Source organism: Lathamus discolor, chromosome 23 (genome assembly GCF_037157495.1).
Source record: "Lathamus discolor isolate bLatDis1 chromosome 23, bLatDis1.hap1, whole genome shotgun sequence".
NCBI classification, from domain to species: domain Eukaryota; kingdom Metazoa; phylum Chordata; class Aves; order Psittaciformes; family Psittacidae; genus Lathamus; species Lathamus discolor.
This window is the reverse complement of record NC_088906.1, coordinates 739,689-761,389: the sequence shown is the minus strand read 5'-3', so window position 1 is coordinate 761,389 and position 21,701 is coordinate 739,689.

The window sequence follows — 21,701 nt, the reverse complement described above, 5'->3', positions numbered from 1 at the left end:
GTGGGGCGAGTTATCAGTTGGCTGGTGTTGAGGTGTTGTATTCTTTCCTCTTGTTATTTCCTTTATCATTATTATTATTGGTGGTAGCAGCAGTGATTTGTGTTATACCTTAGTTACTAAACTGTTCTTATCTCAGCCCGTGGGAGTTGCATTCTTTTTTTGATTCTCCTCTCCGTCCCTCCAGGAGCAGGGGGAGGGCAAGAAGGGGGGGAGTGAGTGAACGAGGTTTGTGGTTGGGTTTAAACCACGACAGCTATATTTGATGTATCTTTGTATTCGAAAGGAAATAGCACAAAACAGAGCATGGACCCATTGAATCATAGAGGCAGTAACTAGGAAACATCTGAAATACCCTACACCTCCACTGACTTATCAGGAGACAGCTACCTAAGAGAATGAAAATACTTACTTAAAGTTAAGTGAAGTATTTTCAAAGGGGGGAAATGTTAGAGAAAAAGGCAAAATTTTACGATAACTAAACATTAGAAATTATTATATTTGAAAATTTATAAATCAGTAGTGTGGGTTTGGAAATACTGTAATTTTCCAGTACAGTCTGTAGTTTGTACCAGAGTTATTCAGTAACCAATGTTAACAATGGTAGGCTAGGTGGTAAGAGCTAACATAATTACATACGGTAAAGGGGTACATACGGGTAGATTTAAAAAGTATTGTGAAAGTCTATCGAAGTAGAAACTAATGGACACACCAGGGTAGTCAAGTGAGAACAAGACAATACTGGCGTCCACACAATGGTTGGGATATATCCAAACAACAGAAAGGTGAAGGAGGACAGAGCGAGGAAGACTTCTTACTTCATCTGAGGAAGACTCCTTACTTCATCAATGCGACCACCAGAAGAGGCTGCGCAAGCGCAGAAGAGGCTGATGTCGTAATAGACTGATGTGGCAATCCTTAATACATATGTAGTAGTTAATGATGCAATCCGTGTTAAATATGTATTAGTAACCAAATTTTAGTGTATAATTTGCGAACGCGATGTGACGAGGTCGAAGCCAGATTTGGGCGAGTGCCCCTGGTTTCCCAGCGCTGCAATAAAGCACCTCATATAACCATTCCGGTGGTTATGTGTTTATTCTTACGCTAACACCCCTGCCATGGACAGGGACACCTCTCACTAAACCATCCCACGCAAGGCTTCATCCAACCTGGCCTTGAGCACTGCCAGGGATGGAGCACTCACAACCTCCCTGGGCAACCGATTCCAGTTTCTCAGCACCCTAACAGGAAAGAATTTCCTCCTTGTATCCAATTAAAACTTGCCCAGTTTAACCCATTACCCCTTGTCCTGTCACTACAGTCCCTGACAAAGAGTCCCTCCCCAGCATCCCTGTAGGCCCCCTTCAGGTACTGGAAGGCTGCTCTTAGGTCTCCACGCAGCCATCTCTTCTCCAGGCTGAAAAGCCCCAACTTCCTCAGCCTGTCTTCATACGGGATGAGGGACCCCCCGCAGATGTGCGAGAATGCGGTGGCTGTGGGGAACTGGATGCTGAGCATCCGTGGCCAGGCGCCCTGGTGCGCATCCATGCCTCCGACGATGCGCGACATCCCGTAAGAATCAGCCATGGGACGGGTACCGCAGGTCCCTCTTGAAGCAGAAGCCCAACACTTGATGCTTAGGGATGAAGGGCGAGCATCGTCCCGCCCCACTGGGTGCTGCAGGGAAAAGGGACCCTACACAGTGTTCCAGAGATGAGCATCATCCTGCCTCCTAGGGTGCTGCAGGACTAAGGACCCTACGGGGTGCCCCATAGCTGTGCTGTGCCACCGCATGGGGTGATGGCAAGCAAGTGGGGCTCCTCAAATCCCACCTCCCCATTGGTGTGACCGTGGCTGGGAGCAGCAGCATCTCCCTGTGGAATACCAGGAACCATGGAGCCTGGAGCCACTCACCCACAGCTGTCCCAGGAGCCTTGCACCAGCCAGGCCGAGGCCAGCAGGATGATGACACGGAGCAAAGCCATCGCTGCCACCACCGCTAAGACTGACACCAAGGAGGTGACACCAAGGAGGTGACACCAAGGAGCTGCAAGCACCACTGCACCCAAAGCGCAAGTGCCCCGGGGATACGGGTGCTGGATGCAGGTCCCTTGGAGCTGGGGCTGATGTCATAGAGAGGCAGGTTCCATGGGGGGAGCTCCATGGGGAGGGGGGTGGCTCAGGGGTGTCGATGGGGGCTTCCATGGGGAGATGGGGGGGTTCTGATGCGCTTGGGGTGCTCTGAATCCCAATGGGATGCTCTGGAGCTCTGTATGATATATGGGGTTTTGGGCAGGAACCTTAGGCAGTTAACCCCTAGGGTTAACTCTGGTTAGAGGTAACCCTAACCTTAACCCTAACCCTAACACTAACCCTAACCCTCAGCTTGGGATTAAACCCGCCCCTAGGGTTAATTTCGATTAGGGTTAATGCTAACCCTAAGCCTAACCCTAATCCTGGGGTTAACTCCACCCCTAGGGTTAACTCCGGTTAGAGGTAACCCTAACTTTAACCCTAACCCTAACCCTCAGCCTGGGATTAAACCTGCCCCTAGGGTTAATTCCGATTAGGGTTAATGCTAACCCTAAGCCTAACCCTAACCCTGGGGTTAACTCTACCCCTAGGGTTAACTCCGGTAAGAGGTAACCCTAACTTTAACCTTAACCCTAACCGTAACCCTAACACCAAACCTAACCCCTAACCGTAACCCTGACCCTAACCCTAAAACCTACCACTAACCCTAATCCTAACCCAGCCTAACCATAAACCTAACTTAATACTGACCGTAATCCTAAACCTTAACCCTGGGGTTAACTCCACCCCTAGGCTTAACTCAGGTTAAGGTTAACCCTAAACCTAACCCTAATCTTATCCCTTAACCTAATCCTAACTGTAACCCTAACCCGAACCCTAAGGCTCAACCTGGTGTTAACTCCACCCCTGGAGTTAACTCTGGTTACGGCTAAACCTAACCCTAACCCTATCCCTAACCCTAACACGTAACCCTAAACCTAACCCTGTACCTAACCCTGACCCTGACCCTAACCCTAAACCTAACCCTAATTCGGAACCTAACCCTAACCGTGATCCTAAGCCGTATAATATTCCTGGACCACGACCTGCCGTATCCAACACTTGTGGGTGTCGGCATTGGCCCAAGCCACGTCCATGATTCTGAGCATCATGAAGCAATCCGTGGTGAAGCTGGGAGGGAGTGGAAGAGCAGGGATTGGAGCCATAGGACAAGGGCTGATGGGTTCCGAGAGGGAATTGCAGGCTGGAGATAAGGAAGGGATTCCCTAAGAGGGTGCTGGGGCACTGGGATGGCATGGATGGAGAAGGTTTGGATGCTCCATCCCTGGCAGTGCTGCAGGCCAGCTTGGAGCAAGCTGCTCTACGGAAGGCATCCCTGCCCATGGCAAGGGGTTGGAAGTGGATGATCTCAAGCTCCTTTCCAAGCCACCTCACTCCATGATCCATAACCACTGCATTCCATTCCAACCCATTCCATTTTAATCTCTTCTAATCCATGCTATGGAGAAGAGGGATGGGAAGGAGCCACATTGCGGCTGCTTCCCAAAGGAAAGCAGCGTGCCTTAGGCTCAAGGGCGGTCAAGCTGGCAGCAGCCTTCTCCTGAGCGCTCTTCCCAGTGCATCCAGGATGGGGAAGGGGACGGGATGGGAACTGCTCCTTGCCTATTCCCTATGGCTGGAATCCCTTCTCCCCCTTACTTTTGCGCGACGAAGCAGTGAGCGGCTGTGAGGACCCATTGAGGGGTGATGATAGAATCATAGAATCATAGAATAGTTAGGGTTGGAAAGGACCTTAAGATCATCTAGTTCCAACCCCCTGCCATGGACAGGGACACCTCTCACTAAACCATCCCACGCAAGGCTTCATCCAACCTGGCCTTGAGCACTGCCAGGGATGAAGCACTCACAACCCCCCTGGGCAACCGATTCCAGTTTCTCAGCACCATAACAGGAAAGAATTTCCTCCTTGTATCCAATTTAAACTTGCCCTGTTTATGTTTTAACCCATTACCCCTTGTCCTGTCACTACAGTCCCTGACAAAGAGTCCCTCCCCAGCATCCCTATAGGCCCCCTTCAGGTACTGGAAGGCTGCTCTGAGGTCTCCACGCAGCCATCTCTTCTCCAGGCTGAAAAGCCCCAACTTCCTCAGCCTGTCTTCATATGGGATGAGGGACCCCCCGCAGATGTGCGAGAATGCAGTGGCTGTGGGGAACTGGATGCTGAGCATCCGTGGCCAGGCGCCCTGGTGCGCATCCATGCCTCCGACTATGCGCGACATCCCGTAAGAATCAGCCATGGGACGGGTACCGCAGGTCCCTCTTGAAGCAGAAGCCCAACACTTGATGCTTAGGGATGAAGGGTGAGCATTGTCCCGCCCCATTGGGTGCTGCAGGGAAAAGGGACCCTACGCAGTGTTCCAGAGATGAGCATCATCCTGCCTCCTAGGGTGCTGCAGGACTAAGGAACCTACGGGGTGCCCCATAGCTCTGCTGTGCCACCGCATGGGCTGGTGGCAAGAAAGGGGGGCTCCTCAAATCCCACCTCCCCATTGGTGTGACCGTGGCTGGGAGCAGCAGCATCTCCCTATGGAATACCAGGAACCTTGGAGCCTGGAGCCACTCACCCACAGCTGTCCCAGGAGCCTTGCACCAGCCAGGCCGAGGCCAGCAGGATGATGACACGGAGCAAAGCCATCGCTGCCACCACCGCTAAGAGTGACACCAAGGAGGTGACACCAAGGAGGTGACACCAAGGAGCTGCAAGCACGACTGCAGCCAAAGCGCAACTGGCCCGGGGATACGGGTGCTGGATGCAGGTCCCTTGGAGCTGGGGCTGATGTCATAGAGAGGCAGGTTCCATGGGGGGAGCTCCATGGGGAGGGGGTGGCTCAGGGGTGTCGATGGGGGCTTCCATGGGGAGATGGGGGGTTCTGATGCGCTTGGTGTGCTCTGAATGCCTATGGGATGCTCTGGAGCTCTGTATGATGTATGGGGTTTTGGGCAGGAACCTTAGGCAGTTAACCCCTAGGGTTAACTCCGGTTAGAGGTAACCCTAACCTTAACCCTAACCCTAACCCTAACCCTAACCCTCAGCCTGGGATTAAACCCGCCCCTAGGGTTAATTCCGATTAGGGTTAATGCTAACCCTAAGCCTAACCCTAACCCTGGGGTTAACTCCACCCCTGGGGTTAACTCCGGTTAGAGGAAACCCTAACCTTAACCCTAACCCTAACCCTAACCCTTAGCCTGGGATTAAACCCACCCCTAGGGTTAATTCCGATTAGGGTTAATGCTAAGCCTAAGCCTAAGCCTAAACCTAACCCTGGGGTTAACTCCACCCCTAGGGTTAACTCCGGTTAGAGGTAACCCTAACCTTAATGTTAACCCTAACCGTAAGCCTAACACCAACCCTAACCCCTAACCGTAACCCTGACCCTAACCCTAAAACCTACCACTAACCCTAATCCTAACCCAGCCTAACCATAACTCTAACTTAATCCTGACCGTAATCCTAACCCTCACCCTGGGGTTAACTCCGCCCCTAGGGTTAACTCTGGTGAGGGTTAACTCTGGTGAAGATTAACCCTAAACCTAACCCTAATCCTATCCCTAAACCTAATCCTAACTTGTCCTGAGTTGAGCAGCAGCAGTAATTTTTCTCCTTCTTAGGAGCTAGTACAGTGCTGTGTTTTGATCTTTTGGCCTTGGAACGGTGGTGATAAAGCCGATGTTTTCAGTTGCTGCTCGAATGTCTATTCTGGCCAAGGACTCTGTGAGTCTCATGCTCTGCTGGGGACGAGGGAGGCCGGGAGGAAGCAGAGACAGGACACCTGACCCAAACTAGCCAAAGAGGTATTCCATACCATAGCACGTCATGCCCGGAGGGGGAACTGGAAGTTACCCGGAAGGGGCAGGCTCTCACTCTTCGTGGGGGGTCGAACTCGTTCGGCGGTGGTATCGTATTCTCTTGTTATTTTCTCTTATCAATATTATCATTTGTGGTAGCAGTAGTGGTTTGTGTTATACCTTAGTCACTGGGCTGTTCTTATCTCAACCCGTGGGAGTTACATTCTCCTGATTTTCCTCCCCATCCCTCCGGGAGTGGGGAGGGTAGGGGGGGGGGGGTGAGTGGACAACCGGTGTGGATTGGCTTAAACTACGACATAACTGTAAACCTAACCCGAACCCTAAGGCTCAACCTGGCATTAACTCCACCCCTGGGGTTAACTCCGGTTACGGTTAACCCTAACCCTAACACGTAACCCTAAACCTAACCCTGTACCTAACCATGACCCTGACCCTAACCCTAAACCTAACCCAAATTCGGAACCTAACCCTAACCGTGATCCTAAGCCGTATAATATTCCTGGACCACGACCTGCCATATCCAACACTTGTGGGTCTCGGCATTGGCCCAAGCCACGTCCATGATTCTGAGCATCATGAAGGAATCCGTGGTGAAGCTGGGAGGGAGTGGAAGAGCAGGGATTGGAGCCATAGGACAAGGGCTGATGGGTTCCGAGAGGGAATTGCAGGCTGGAGATAAGGAAGGGATTCCCTAAGAGGGTGCTGGGGCACTGGGATGGCATGGATGGAGAAGGTTTGGATGCTCCATCCCTGGCAGTGCTGCAGGCCAGCTTGGAGCAAGCTGCTCTATGGAAGGCATCCCTGCCCATGGCAAGGGGTTGGAAGTGGATGATCTCAAGCTCCTTTCCAAGACACCCCACTCCATGATCCATAACCACTGCATTCCATTCCATTCCATCCCATTCCATTTTAATCTCTTCTAATCCATTCTATGGAGAAGAGGGATGGGAAGGAGCCACATTGCGGCTGCTTCCCAAAGGAAAGCAGTGTGCCTTAGGCTCAAGGGCGGTCAAGCTGGCAGCAGCCTTCTCCTGAGCGCTCTTCCCAGTGCATCCAGGATGGGGAAGGGGACGGGATGGGAACTGCTCCTTGCCTATTCCCTATGGCTGGAATCCCTTCTCCCCCTTACTTTTGCGCGACGAAGCAGTGAGCGGCTGTGAGGACCCATTGAGGGGTGATCATAGAATCATAGAATCATAGAATAGTTAGGGTTGGAAAGGACCTTAAGATCATCTAGTTCCAACCCCCCTGCAAGAGCAGGGTAACCTACAGTACATCACACAGGAACTTGTCCAGGCGGGCCTTGAATATCTCCAGTGTAGGAGACTCCACAACCCCCCTGGGCAACCTGTTCCAGTGCTCTGTCACTCTTACAGTAAAGAAGTTCTTCCTGATGTTAACGTGGAACTTCCTATGTTCCAGTTTACACCCATTGCCCCTTGTCCTATCACTGGATATCACTGAAAAAAGCCTAGCTCCATCATCCTGACACCTACGCTTTACATATTTGTAAACATTGATGAGGTCACCCCTCAGTCTCCTCTTCTCCAAGCTAAAGAGACCCAGCTCCCTCAGCCTCTCCTCATAAGGGAGATGTTCCACTCCCTTCATCATCTTTGTGGCTCTGCGCTGGACTCCTTCAAGCAATTCCCTGTCCTTCTTGAACAGAGGGGCCCAGAACTGGACGCAATATTCCAGATGCGGCCTCACCAAGGCTGAGTAGAGGGGGAGGAGAACCTCTCTTGACCTACTAACCACTCCCTTTCTAATGCACCCTAAGATGCCATTTGCCTTCTTGGCCACAAGAGCACATTGCTGGCTCATGGTCATCCTCCTATCCACCAGGACCCCCAGGTCCCTTTCCCCTTCACTACTTTCCAGCAGGTCAACCCCCAACCTGTACTGGTACATGGGGTTGTTCTTCCCCAGATGCAAGACTCTACACTTGCCCTTGTTAAATTTCATCAAGTTTCTCCCCGCCCAACTCTCCAGCCTGTCCAGGTCTCGCTGAAGGGCAGCACAGCCTTCTGGAGTGTCAGCCACTCCTCCCAGTTTTGTGTCATCAGCGAACTTGCTGAGGGTGCACTCAGTTCCCTCATCCAGGTCATTGATGAAAATATTAAACAGCACCGGTCCCAGCACCGACCCCTGAGGAACTCCACTAGTCACAGACCTCCAGCTAGATTCTGCGCCATTGACCACAACTCTCTGCCTTCTTCCTTTCAACCAGTTCTCGATCCACCTCACCACTTGATCGTCAAGCCCACACTTCTTTAGCTTATCTATGAGGATGCTGTGGGAGACAGTATCAAATGCCTTACTGAAATCAAGAAAAACTACATCTACCGCTCTACCATCATCCCTCCACCTAGTCACTTCCTCATAGAAGGCTATAAGGTTGGTCATACATGACTTCCCCCTCATAAAACCATGTTGGCTGTTCTTAATGACGCCCTCATCCTTGATATGCCTAGTGATGGAGTCAAGAATAAGTTGTTCCATCATCTTTCCAGGGATGGAGGTAAGGCTGACCGGTCTATAATTACCCGGGTCCTCCTTCTTGCCCTTCTTATAGATTGGTGTGACCTTTGCCATCCGCCAATCTTCAGGCACCTCGCCCGTTTCCCACGACTTACCAAAGATGATGGAAAGGACCCTACGGGGTGCCCCATAGCTGTGCTGTGCCACCGCATGGGCTGGTGGCAAGAAAGGGGGGCTCCTCAAATCCCACCTCCCCATTGGTGTGACCGTGGCTGGGAGCAGCAGCATCTCCCTATGGAATACCAGGAACCTTGGAGCCTGGAGCCACTCACCCACAGCTGTCCCAGGAGCCTTGCACCAGCCAGGCCGAGGCCAGCAGGATGATGACACGGAGCAAAGCCATCGCTGCCACCACCGCTAAGAGTGACACCAAGGAGGTGACACCAAGGAGGTGACACCAAGGAGCTGCAAGCACCACTGCACCCAAAGCGCAACTGCCCCGGGGATACGGGTGCTGGATGCAGGTCCCTTGGAGCTGGGGCTGATGTCATAGAGAGGCAGGTTCCATGGGGGGAGCTCCATGGGGAGGGGGGTGGGTCAGGGGTGTCGATGGGGGCTTCCATGGGGAGATGGGGGGGTTCTGATGCGCTTGGGGTGCTCTGAATCCCTATGGGATGCTCTGGAGCACTGTATGATGTATGGGGTTTTGGGCAGGAACCTTGGGCAGTTAACCCCTAGGGTTAACTTTGGTTAGAGGTAACCCTAACCTTAACCCTAACCCGAACCCTAACCCACAGCCTGGGATTAAACCCCCCCCTAGGGTTAATTCCGATTAGGGTTAATGCTAAGCCTAAGCCTAACCCTAACCCTGGGGTTAACGCCACCCCTAGGGTTAACTCCGGTTAGAGGAAACCCTAACCTTAAACCTAACCCTAACCCTAACCCTTAGCCTGGGATTAAACCCTCCCCTAGGGTTAATTCCGATTAGGGTTAATGCTAAACCTAAACCTAACCCTAACCCTGGGGTTAACTCCACCCCTAGGGTTAACTCCGGTTAGAGGCAACCCTAACCTTAACCTTAGCCCTTACCCTTTACACTCAGCCTGGGATTAAACCCGCCCCTAGGGTTAATTCCGATTAGGGTTAATGCTAACCCTAAGCCTAAACCTAACCCTGGGGTTAACTCCACCCCTAGGGTTAACTCCGTTTAGAGGTAACTCTAACCTTAACCTTAACCCTAACCGTAACCGTAACACCAACCCTAACCCCTAACCGTAACCCTGACCCTAACCATAAAACCTACCACTAACCCTAATTCTAAACCAGCCTAACCATAACCCTAACTTAATCCTGACCGTAATCCTAACCCTAACCCTGGGGTTAACTCCGCCCCTAGGATTAGCTCTGGTGAAGGTTAACCCTAAACCTAACCCTAATCCTATCCCTAAACCTAATCCTAACTGTAACCCTAACCCAAAACCTAAGGCTCAACCTGGTGTTAACCCCACCCCCTGGAGTTAACTCCGGTTACGGTTAACCCTAACCCTAACCCTAACCCTATCCCTAACCCTAACACGTAAGCCTAAACCTAACCCTGTACCTAACCCTGACCCTGACCCTAACCCTAAACCTAACCCTAATTCGGAACCTAACCCTAACCGTGATCCTAAGCCGTATAATATTCCTGGACCACGACCTGCCGTATCCAAAACTTGTGGGTGTCGGCATTGGCCCAAGCCACGTCCATGATTCTGACCATCATGAGCCAATCCGTGGTGAAGCTGGGAGGGAGTGGAAGAGCAGGGATTGGAGCCATAGGACAAGGGCTGATGGGTTCCGAGAGGGAATTGCAGGCTGGAGATAAGGAAGGGATTCCCTAAGAGGGTGCTGGGGCACTGGGATGGCATGGATGGAGAAGGTTTGGATGCTCCATCCCTGCAGTGCTGCAGGCCAGCTTGGAGCAAGCTGCTCTATGGAAGGCATCCCTGCCCATGGCAAGGGGTTGGAAGTGGATGATCTCAAGCCCCTTTCCAAGCCACCCCACTCCATGATCCATAACCATTGCATTCCATTCCATTCCATCCCATTCCATTTTAATCTCTTCTAATCCATTCTATGGAGAAGAGGGATGGGAAGGAGCCACATTGCGGCTGCTTCCCAAAGGAAAGCAGTGTGCCTTAGGCTCAAGGGCGGTCAAGCTGGCAGCAGCCTTCTCCTGAGCGCTCTTCCCAGTGCATCCAGGATGGGGAAGGGGACGGGATGGGAACTGCTCCTTGCCTATTCCCTATGGCTGGAATCCCTTCTCCCCCTTACTTTTGCGCGACGAAGCAGTCAGCGGCTGTGAGGACCCATTGAGGGGTGATCATAGAATCATAGAATAGTTAGGGTTGGAAAGGACCTTAAGATCATCTAGTTCCAACCCCCCTGCCATGGACAGGGACACCTCTCACTAAACCATCCCACACAAGGCTTCATCTAACCTGGCCTTGAACACCGCCAGGGATGGAGCACTCACAACCTCCCTGGGCAACCGATTCCAGTGTCTCAGCACCCTAACAGGAAAGAATTTCCTCCTTGTATCCAATTTAAACTTGCCCTGTTTAAGTTTTAACCCATTACCCCTTGTCCTGTCACTACAGTCCCTGACAAAGAGTCCCTCCCCAGCATCCCTATAGGCCCCCTTCAGGTACTGGAAGGCTGCTTTTAGGTCTCCACGCAGCCATCTCTTCTCCAGGCTGAAAAGCCCCAACTTCCTCAGCCTGTCTTCATACGGGATGAGGGACCCCCCGCAGATGTGCGAGAATGCGGTGGCTGTGGGGAACTGGATGCTGAGCATCCGTGGCCAGGCGCCCTGGTGCGCATCCATGCCTCCGACGATGCGTGACATCCCGTAAGTATCAGCCATGGGACGGGTACCGCAGGTCCCTCTTGAAGCAGAAGCCCAACACTTGATGCTTAGGGATGAAGGGCGAGCATTGTCCCGCCCCACTGGGTGCTGCAGGGAAAAGGGACCCTACGCAGTGTCCCAGAGATGAGCATCATCCTGCCTCCTAGGGTGCTGCAGGACAAAGGACCCTACGGGGTGCCCCATAGCTGTGCTGTGCCACTGCATGGGCTGATGGCAAGCAAGTGGGGCACCTCAAATCCCACCTCCCCATTGGTGTGACCGTGGCTGGGAGCAGCAGCATCTCCCTATGGAATACCAGGAACCATGGAGCCTGGAGCCACTCACCCACAGCTGTCCCAGGAGCCTTGCACCAGCCAGGCCGAGGCCAGCAGGATGATGACACGGAGCAAAGCCATCGCTGCCACCACCGCTAAGACTGACACCAAGGAGGTGACACCAAGGAGGTGACACCAAGGAGCTGCAAGCACCACTGCACCCAAAGCGCAAGTGCCCCGGGGATACGGGTGCTGGATGCAGGTCCCTTGGAGCTGGGGCTGATGTCATAGAGAGGCAGGTTCCATGGGGGGAGCTCCATGGGGAGGGGGGTGGCTCAGGGGTGTCGATGGGGGCTTCCATGGGGAGATGGGGGGGTTCTGATGCGCTTGGGGTGCTCTGAATCCCAATGGGATGCTCTGGAGCTCTGTATGATATATGGGGTTTTGGGCAGGAACCTTAGGCAGTTAACCCCTAGGGTTAACTCTGGTTAGAGGTAACCCTAACCTTAACCCTAACCCTAACACTAACCCTAACCCTCAGCTTGGGATTAAACCCGCCCCTAGGGTTAATTTCGATTAGGGTTAATGCTAACCCTAAGCCTAACCCTAATCCTGGGGTTAACTCCACCCCTAGGGTTAACTCCGGTTAGAGGTAACCCTAACTTTAACCCTAACCCTAACCCTCAGCCTGGGATTAAACCTGCCCCTAGGGTTAATTCCGATTAGGGTTAATGCTAACCCTAAGCCTAACCCTAACCCTGGGGTTAACTCTACCCCTAGGGTTAACTCCGGTAAGAGGTAACCCTAACTTTAACCTTAACCCTAACCGTAACCCTAACACCAAACCTAACCCCTAACCGTAACCCTGACCCTAACCCTAAAACCTACCACTAACCCTAATCCTAACCCAGCCTAACCATAAACCTAACTTAATACTGACCGTAATCCTAAACCTTAACCCTGGGGTTAACTCCACCCCTAGGCTTAACTCAGGTTAAGGTTAACCCTAAACCTAACCCTAATCTTATCCCTTAACCTAATCCTAACTGTAAACCTAACCCGAACCCTAAGGCTCAACCTGGTGTTAACTCCACCCCTGGAGTTAACTCTGGTTACGGCTAAACCTAACCCTAACCCTATCCCTAACCCTAACACGTAACCCTAAACCTAACCCTGTACCTAACCCTGACCCTGACCCTAACCCTAAACCTAACCCTAATTCGGAACCTAACCCTAACCGTGATCCTAAGCCGTATAATATTCCTGGACCACGACCTGCCGTATCCAACACTTGTGGGTGTCGGCATTGGCCCAAGCCACGTCCATGATTCTGAGCATCATGAAGCAATCCGTGGTGAAGCTGGGAGGGAGTGGAAGAGCAGGGATTGGAGCCATAGGACAAGGGCTGATGGGTTCCGAGAGGGAATTGCAGGCTGGAGATAAGGAAGGGATTCCCTAAGAGGGTGCTGGGGCACTGGGATGGCATGGATGGAGAAGGTTTGGATGCTCCATCCCTGGCAGTGCTGCAGGCCAGCTTGGAGCAAGCTGCTCTACGGAAGGCATCCCTGCCCATGGCAAGGGGTTGGAAGTGGATGATCTCAAGCTCCTTTCCAAGCCACCTCACTCCATGATCCATAACCACTGCATTCCATTCCAACCCATTCCATTTTAATCTCTTCTAATCCATGCTATGGAGAAGAGGGATGGGAAGGAGCCACATTGCGGCTGCTTCCCAAAGGAAAGCAGCGTGCCTTAGGCTCAAGGGCGGTCAAGCTGGCAGCAGCCTTCTCCTGAGCGCTCTTCCCAGTGCATCCAGGATGGGGAAGGGGACGGGATGGGAACTGCTCCTTGCCTATTCCCTATGGCTGGAATCCCTTCTCCCCCTTACTTTTGCGCGACGAAGCAGTGAGCGGCTGTGAGGACCCATTGAGGGGTGATGATAGAATCATAGAATCATAGAATAGTTAGGGTTGGAAAGGACCTTAAGATCATCTAGTTCCAACCCCCTGCCATGGACAGGGACACCTCTCACTAAACCATCCCACGCAAGGCTTCATCCAACCTGGCCTTGAGCACTGCCAGGGATGAAGCACTCACAACCCCCCTGGGCAACCGATTCCAGTTTCTCAGCACCATAACAGGAAAGAATTTCCTCCTTGTATCCAATTTAAACTTGCCCTGTTTATGTTTTAACCCATTACCCCTTGTCCTGTCACTACAGTCCCTGACAAAGAGTCCCTCCCCAGCATCCCTATAGGCCCCCTTCAGGTACTGGAAGGCTGCTCTGAGGTCTCCACGCAGCCATCTCTTCTCCAGGCTGAAAAGCCCCAACTTCCTCAGCCTGTCTTCATATGGGATGAGGGACCCCCCGCAGATGTGCGAGAATGCAGTGGCTGTGGGGAACTGGATGCTGAGCATCCGTGGCCAGGCGCCCTGGTGCGCATCCATGCCTCCGACTATGCGCGACATCCCGTAAGAATCAGCCATGGGACGGGTACCGCAGGTCCCTCTTGAAGCAGAAGCCCAACACTTGATGCTTAGGGATGAAGGGTGAGCATTGTCCCGCCCCATTGGGTGCTGCAGGGAAAAGGGACCCTACGCAGTGTTCCAGAGATGAGCATCATCCTGCCTCCTAGGGTGCTGCAGGACTAAGGAACCTACGGGGTGCCCCATAGCTCTGCTGTGCCACCGCATGGGCTGGTGGCAAGAAAGGGGGGCTCCTCAAATCCCACCTCCCCATTGGTGTGACCGTGGCTGGGAGCAGCAGCATCTCCCTATGGAATACCAGGAACCTTGGAGCCTGGAGCCACTCACCCACAGCTGTCCCAGGAGCCTTGCACCAGCCAGGCCGAGGCCAGCAGGATGATGACACGGAGCAAAGCCATCGCTGCCACCACCGCTAAGAGTGACACCAAGGAGGTGACACCAAGGAGGTGACACCAAGGAGCTGCAAGCACGACTGCAGCCAAAGCGCAACTGGCCCGGGGATACGGGTGCTGGATGCAGGTCCCTTGGAGCTGGGGCTGATGTCATAGAGAGGCAGGTTCCATGGGGGGAGCTCCATGGGGAGGGGGTGGCTCAGGGGTGTCGATGGGGGCTTCCATGGGGAGATGGGGGGTTCTGATGCGCTTGGTGTGCTCTGAATGCCTATGGGATGCTCTGGAGCTCTGTATGATGTATGGGGTTTTGGGCAGGAACCTTAGGCAGTTAACCCCTAGGGTTAACTCCGGTTAGAGGTAACCCTAACCTTAACCCTAACCCTAACCCTAACCCTAACCCTCAGCCTGGGATTAAACCCGCCCCTAGGGTTAATTCCGATTAGGGTTAATGCTAACCCTAAGCCTAACCCTAACCCTGGGGTTAACTCCACCCCTGGGGTTAACTCCGGTTAGAGGAAACCCTAACCTTAACCCTAACCCTAACCCTAACCCTTAGCCTGGGATTAAACCCACCCCTAGGGTTAATTCCGATTAGGGTTAATGCTAAGCCTAAGCCTAAGCCTAAACCTAACCCTGGGGTTAACTCCACCCCTAGGGTTAACTCCGGTTAGAGGTAACCCTAACCTTAATGTTAACCCTAACCGTAAGCCTAACACCAACCCTAACCCCTAACCGTAACCCTGACCCTAACCCTAAAACCTACCACTAACCCTAATCCTAACCCAGCCTAACCATAACTCTAACTTAATCCTGACCGTAATCCTAACCCTCACCCTGGGGTTAACTCCGCCCCTAGGGTTAACTCTGGTGAGGGTTAACTCTGGTGAAGATTAACCCTAAACCTAACCCTAATCCTATCCCTAAACCTAATCCTAACTTGTCCTGAGTTGAGCAGCAGCAGTAATTTTTCTCCTTCTTAGGAGCTAGTACAGTGCTGTGTTTTGATCTTTTGGCCTTGGAACGGTGGTGATAAAGCCGATGTTTTCAGTTGCTGCTCGAATGTCTATTCTGGCCAAGGACTCTGTGAGTCTCATGCTCTGCTGGGGACGAGGGAGGCCGGGAGGAAGCAGAGACAGGACACCTGACCCAAACTAGCCAAAGAGGTATTCCATACCATAGCACGTCATGCCCGGAGGGGGAACTGGAAGTTACCCGGAAGGGGCAGGCTCTCACTCTTCGTGGGGGGTCGAACTCGTTCGGCGGTGGTATCGTATTCTCTTGTTATTTTCTCTTATCAATATTATCATTTGTGGTAGCAGTAGTGGTTTGTGTTATACCTTAGTCACTGGGCTGTTCTTATCTCAACCCGTGGGAGTTACATTCTCCTGATTTTCCTCCCCATCCCTCCGGGAGTGGGGAGGGTAGGGGGGGGGGGGTGAGTGGACAACCGGTGTGGATTGGCTTAAACTACGACATAACTGTAAACCTAACCCGAACCCTAAGGCTCAACCTGGCATTAACTCCACCCCTGGGGTTAACTCCGGTTACGGTTAACCCTAACCCTAACACGTAACCCTAAACCTAACCCTGTACCTAACCATGACCCTGACCCTAACCCTAAACCTAACCCAAATTCGGAACCTAACCCTAACCGTGATCCTAAGCCGTATAATATTCCTGGACCACGACCTGCCATATCCAACACTTGTGGGTCTCGGCATTGGCCCAAGCCACGTCCATGATTCTGAGCATCATGAAGCAATCCGTGGTGAAGCTGGGAGGGAGTGGAAGAGCAGGGATTGGAGCCATAGGACAAGGGCTGATGGGTTCCGAGAGGGAATTGCAGGCTGGAGATAAGGAAGGGATTCCCTAAGAGGGTGCTGGGGCACTGGGATGGCATGGATGGAGAAGGTTTGGATGCTCCATCCCTGGCAGTGCTGCAGGCCAGCTTGGAGCAAGCTGCTCTATGGAAGGCATCCCTGCCCATGGCAAGGGGTTGGAAGTGGATGATCTCAAGCTCCTTTCCAAGACACCCCACTCCATGATCCATAACCACTGCATTCCATTCCATTCCATCCCATTCCATTTTAATCTCTTCTAATCCATTCTATGGAGAAGAGGGATGGGAAGGAGCCACATTGCGGCTGCTTCCCAAAGGAAAGCAGTGTGCCTTAGGCTCAAGGGCGGTCAAGCTGGCAGCAGCCTTCTCCTGAGCGCTCTTCCCAGTGCATCCAGGATGGGGAAGGGGACGGGATGGGAACTGCTCCTTGCCTATTCCCTATGGCTGGAATCCCTTCTCCCCCTTACTTTTGCGCGACGAAGCAGTGAGCGGCTGTGAGGACCCATTGAGGGGTGATCATAGAATCATAGAATCATAGAATAGTTAGGGTTGGAAAGGACCTTAAGATCATCTAGTTCCAACCCCCCTGCAAGAGCAGGGTAACCTACAGTACATCACACAGGAACTTGTCCAGGCGGGCCTTGAATATCTCCAGTGTAGGAGACTCCACAACCCCCCTGGGCAACCTGTTCCAGTGCTCTGTCACTCTTACAGTAAAGAAGTTCTTCCTGATGTTAACGTGGAACTTCCTATGTTCCAGTTTACACCCATTGCCCCTTGTCCTATCACTGGATATCACTGAAAAAAGCCTAGCTCCATCATCCTGACACCTACGCTTTACATATTTGTAAACATTGATGAGGTCACCCCTCAGTCTCCTCTTCTCCAAGCTAAAGAGACCCAGCTCCCTCAGCCTCTCCTCATAAGGGAGATGTTCCACTCCCTTACTCATCTTTGTGGCTCTGCGCTGGACTCCTTCAAGCAATTCCCTGTCCTTCTTGAACAGAGGGGCCCAGAACTGGACGCAATATTCCAGATGCGGCCTCACCAAGGCTGAGTAGAGGGGGAGGAGAACCTCTCTTGACCTACTAACCACTCCCTTTCTAATGCACCCTAAGATGCCATTTGCCTTCTTGGCCACAAGAGCACATTGCTGGCTCATGGTCATCCTCCTATCCACCAGGACCCCCAGGTCCCTTTCCCCTTCACTACTTTCCAGCAGGTCAACCCCCAACCTGTACTGGTACATGGGGTTGTTCTTCCCCAGATGCAAGACTCTACACTTGCCCTTGTTAAATTTCATCAAGTTTCTCCCCGCCCAACTCTCCAGCCTGTCCAGGTCTCGCTGAAGGGCAGCACAGCCTTCTGGAGTGTCAGCCACTCCTCCCAGTTTTGTGTCATCAGCGAACTTGCTGAGGGTGCACTCAGTTCCCTCATCCAGGTCATTGATGAAAATATTAAACAGCACCGGTCCCAGCACCGACCCCTGAGGAACTCCACTAGTCACAGACCTCCAGCTAGATTCTGCGCCATTGACCACAACTCTCTGCCTTCTTCCTTTCAACCAGTTCTCGATCCACCTCACCACTTGATCGTCAAGCCCACACTTCTTTAGCTTATCTATGAGGATGCTGTGGGAGACAGTATCAAATGCCTTACTGAAATCAAGAAAAACTACATCTACCGCTCTACCATCATCCCTCCACCTAGTCACTTCCTCATAGAAGGCTATAAGGTTGGTCATACATGACTTCCCCCTCATAAAACCATGTTGGCTGTTCTTAATGACGCCCTCATCCTTGATATGCCTAGTGATGGAGTCAAGAATAAGTTGTTCCATCATCTTTCCAGGGATGGAGGTAAGGCTGACCGGTCTATAATTACCCGGGTCCTCCTTCTTGCCCTTCTTATAGATTGGTGTGACCTTTGCCATCCGCCAATCTTCAGGCACCTCGCCCGTTTCCCACGACTTACCAAAGATGATGGAAAGGACCCTACGGGGTGCCCCATAGCTGTGCTGTGCCACCGCATGGGCTGGTGGCAAGAAAGGGGGGCTCCTCAAATCCCACCTCCCCATTGGTGTGACCGTGGCTGGGAGCAGCAGCATCTCCCTATGGAATACCAGGAACCTTGGAGCCTGGAGCCACTCACCCACAGCTGTCCCAGGAGCCTTGCACCAGCCAGGCCGAGGCCAGCAGGATGATGACACGGAGCAAAGCCATCGCTGCCACCACCGCTAAGAGTGACACCAAGGAGGTGACACCAAGGAGGTGACACCAAGGAGCTGCAAGCACCACTGCACCCAAAGCGCAACTGCCCCGGGGATACGGGTGCTGGATGCAGGTCCCTTGGAGCTGGGGCTGATGTCATAGAGAGGCAGGTTCCATGGGGGGAGCTCCATGGGGAGGGGGGTGGGTCAGGGGTGTCGATGGGGGCTTCCATGGGGAGATGGGGGGGTTCTGATGCGCTTGGGGTGCTCTGAATCCCTATGGGATGCTCTGGAGCACTGTATGATGTATGGGGTTTTGGGCAGGAACCTTGGGCAGTTAACCCCTAGGGTTAACTTTGGTTAGAGGTAACCCTAACCTTAACCCTAACCCGAACCCTAACCCACAGCCTGGGATTAAACCCCCCCCTAGGGTTAATTCCGATTAGGGTTAATGCTAAGCCTAAGCCTAACCCTAACCCTGGGGTTAACGCCACCCCTAGGGTTAACTCCGGTTAGAGGAAACCCTAACCTTAAACCTAACCCTAACCCTAACCCTTAGCCTGGGATTAAACCCTCCCCTAGGGTTAATTCCGATTAGGGTTAATGCTAAACCTAAACCTAACCCTAACCCTGGGGTTAACTCCACCCCTAGGGTTAACTCCGGTTAGAGGCAACCCTAACCTTAACCTTAGCCCTTACCCTTTACACTCAGCCTGGGATTAAACCCGCCCCTAGGGTTAATTCCGATTAGGGTTAATGCTAACCCTAAGCCTAAACCTAACCCTGGGGTTAACTCCACCCCTAGGGTTAACTCCGTTTAGAGGTAACTCTAACCTTAACCTTAACCCTAACCGTAACCGTAACACCAACCCTAACCCCTAACCGTAACCCTGACCCTAACCATAAAACCTACCACTAACCCTAATTCTAAACCAGCCTAACCATAACCCTAACTTAATCCTGACCGTAATCCTAACCCTAACCCTGGGGTTAACTCCGCCCCTAGGATTAGCTCTGGTGAAGGTTAACCCTAAACCTAACCCTAATCCTATCCCTAAACCTAATCCTAACTGTAACCCTAACCCAAAACCTAAGGCTCAACCTGGTGTTAACCCCACCCCCTGGAGTTAACTCCGGTTACGGTTAACCCTAACCCTAACCCTAACCCTATCCCTAACCCTAACACGTAAGCCTAAACCTAACCCTGTACCTAACCCTGACCCTGACCCTAACCCTAAACCTAACCCTAATTCGGAACCTAACCCTAACCGTGATCCTAAGCCGTATAATATTCCTGGACCACGACCTGCCGTATCCAAAACTTGTGGGTGTCGGCATTGGCCCAAGCCACGTCCATGATTCTGACCATCATGAGCCAATCCGTGGTGAAGCTGGGAGGGAGTGGAAGAGCAGGGATTGGAGCCATAGGACAAGGGCTGATGGGTTCCGAGAGGGAATTGCAGGCTGGAGATAAGGAAGGGATTCCCTAAGAGGGTGCTGGGGCACTGGGATGGCATGGATGGAGAAGGTTTGGATGCTCCATCCCTGCAGTGCTGCAGGCCAGCTTGGAGCAAGCTGCTCTATGGAAGGCATCCCTGCCCATGGCAAGGGGTTGGAAGTGGATGATCTCAAGCCCCTTTCCAAGCCACCCCACTCCATGATCCATAACCATTGCATTCCATTCCATTCCATCCCATTCCATTTTAATCTCTTCTAATCCATTCTATGGAGAAGAGGGATGGGAAGGAGCCACATTGCGGCTGCTTCCCAAAGGAAAGCAGTGTGCCTTAGGCTCAAGGGCGGTCAAGCTGGCAGCAGCCTTCTCCTGAGCGCTCTTCCCAGTGCATCCAGGATGGGGAAGGGGACGGGTTGGGAGCTGCTCCTTGCCTATTCCCTATGGCTGGAATCCCTTCTCCCCCTTACTTTTGCGCGACGAAGCAGTGAGCGGCTGTGAGGACCCATTGAGGGGTGATCATAGAATCATACAATCATAGAATAGTTAGGGTTGGAAAGGACCTTAAGATCATCTAGTTCCAACCCCCCTGCCATGGACAGGGACACCTCTCACTAAACCATCCCACGCAAGGCTTCATCTAACCTGGCCTTGAACACCGCCAGGGATGGAGCACTCACAACCTCCCTGGGCAACCGATTCCAGCGTCTCAGCACCCTAACAGGAAAGAATTTCCTCCTTGTATCCAATTTAAACTTGCCCTGTTTAAGTTTTAACCCATTACCCCTTGTCCTGTCACTACAGTCCCTGACAAAGAGTCCCTCCCCAGCATCCCTATAGGCCCCCTTCAGGTACTGGAAGGCTGCTCTTAGGTCTCCACGCAGCCATCTCTTCTCCAGGCTGAAAAGCCCCAACTTCCTCAGCCTGTCTTCATACGGGATGAGGGACCCCCCGCAGATGTGCGAGAATGCAGTGGCTGTGGGGAACTGGATGCTGAGCATCCGTGGCCAGGCGCCCTGGTGCGCATCCATGCCTCCGACGATGCGCGACATCCCGTAAGAATCAGCCATGGGACGGGTACCGCAGGTCCCTCTTGAAGCAGAAGCCCAACACTTGATGCTTAGGGATGAAGGGCGAGCATTGTCCCGCCCCACTGGGTGCTGCAGGGAAAAGGGACCCTACGCAGTGTCCCAGAGATGAGCATCATCCTGCCTCCTAGGGTGCTGCAGGACTAAGGACCCTACGGGGTGCCCCATAGCTGTGCTGTGCCACCGCATGGGCTGATGGCAAGCAAGTGGGGCTCCTCAAATCCCACCTCCCCATTGGTGTGACCGTGGCTGGGAGCAGCAGCATCTCCCTATGGAATACCAGGAACCTTGGAGCCTGGAGCCACTCACCCACAGCTGTCCCAGGAGCCTTGCACCAGCCAGGCCGAGGCCAGCAGGATGATGACACGGAGCAAAGCCATCGCTGCCACCACCGCTAAGAGTGACACCAAGGAGGTGACACCAAGGAGGTGACACCAAGGAGCTGCAAGCACCACTGCACCCAAAGCGCAAGTGCCCCGGGGATACGGGTGCTGGATGCAGGTCCCTTGGAGCTGGGGCTGATGTCATAGAGAGGCAGGTTCCATGGGGGGAGCTCCATGGGGAGGGGGGTGGCTCAGGGGTGTCGATGGGGGCTTCCATGGGGAGATGGGGGGGTTCTGATGCGCTTGGGGTGCTCTGAATCCCTATGGGATGCTCTGGAGCTCTGTATGATGCTGTGGTTTTGGGA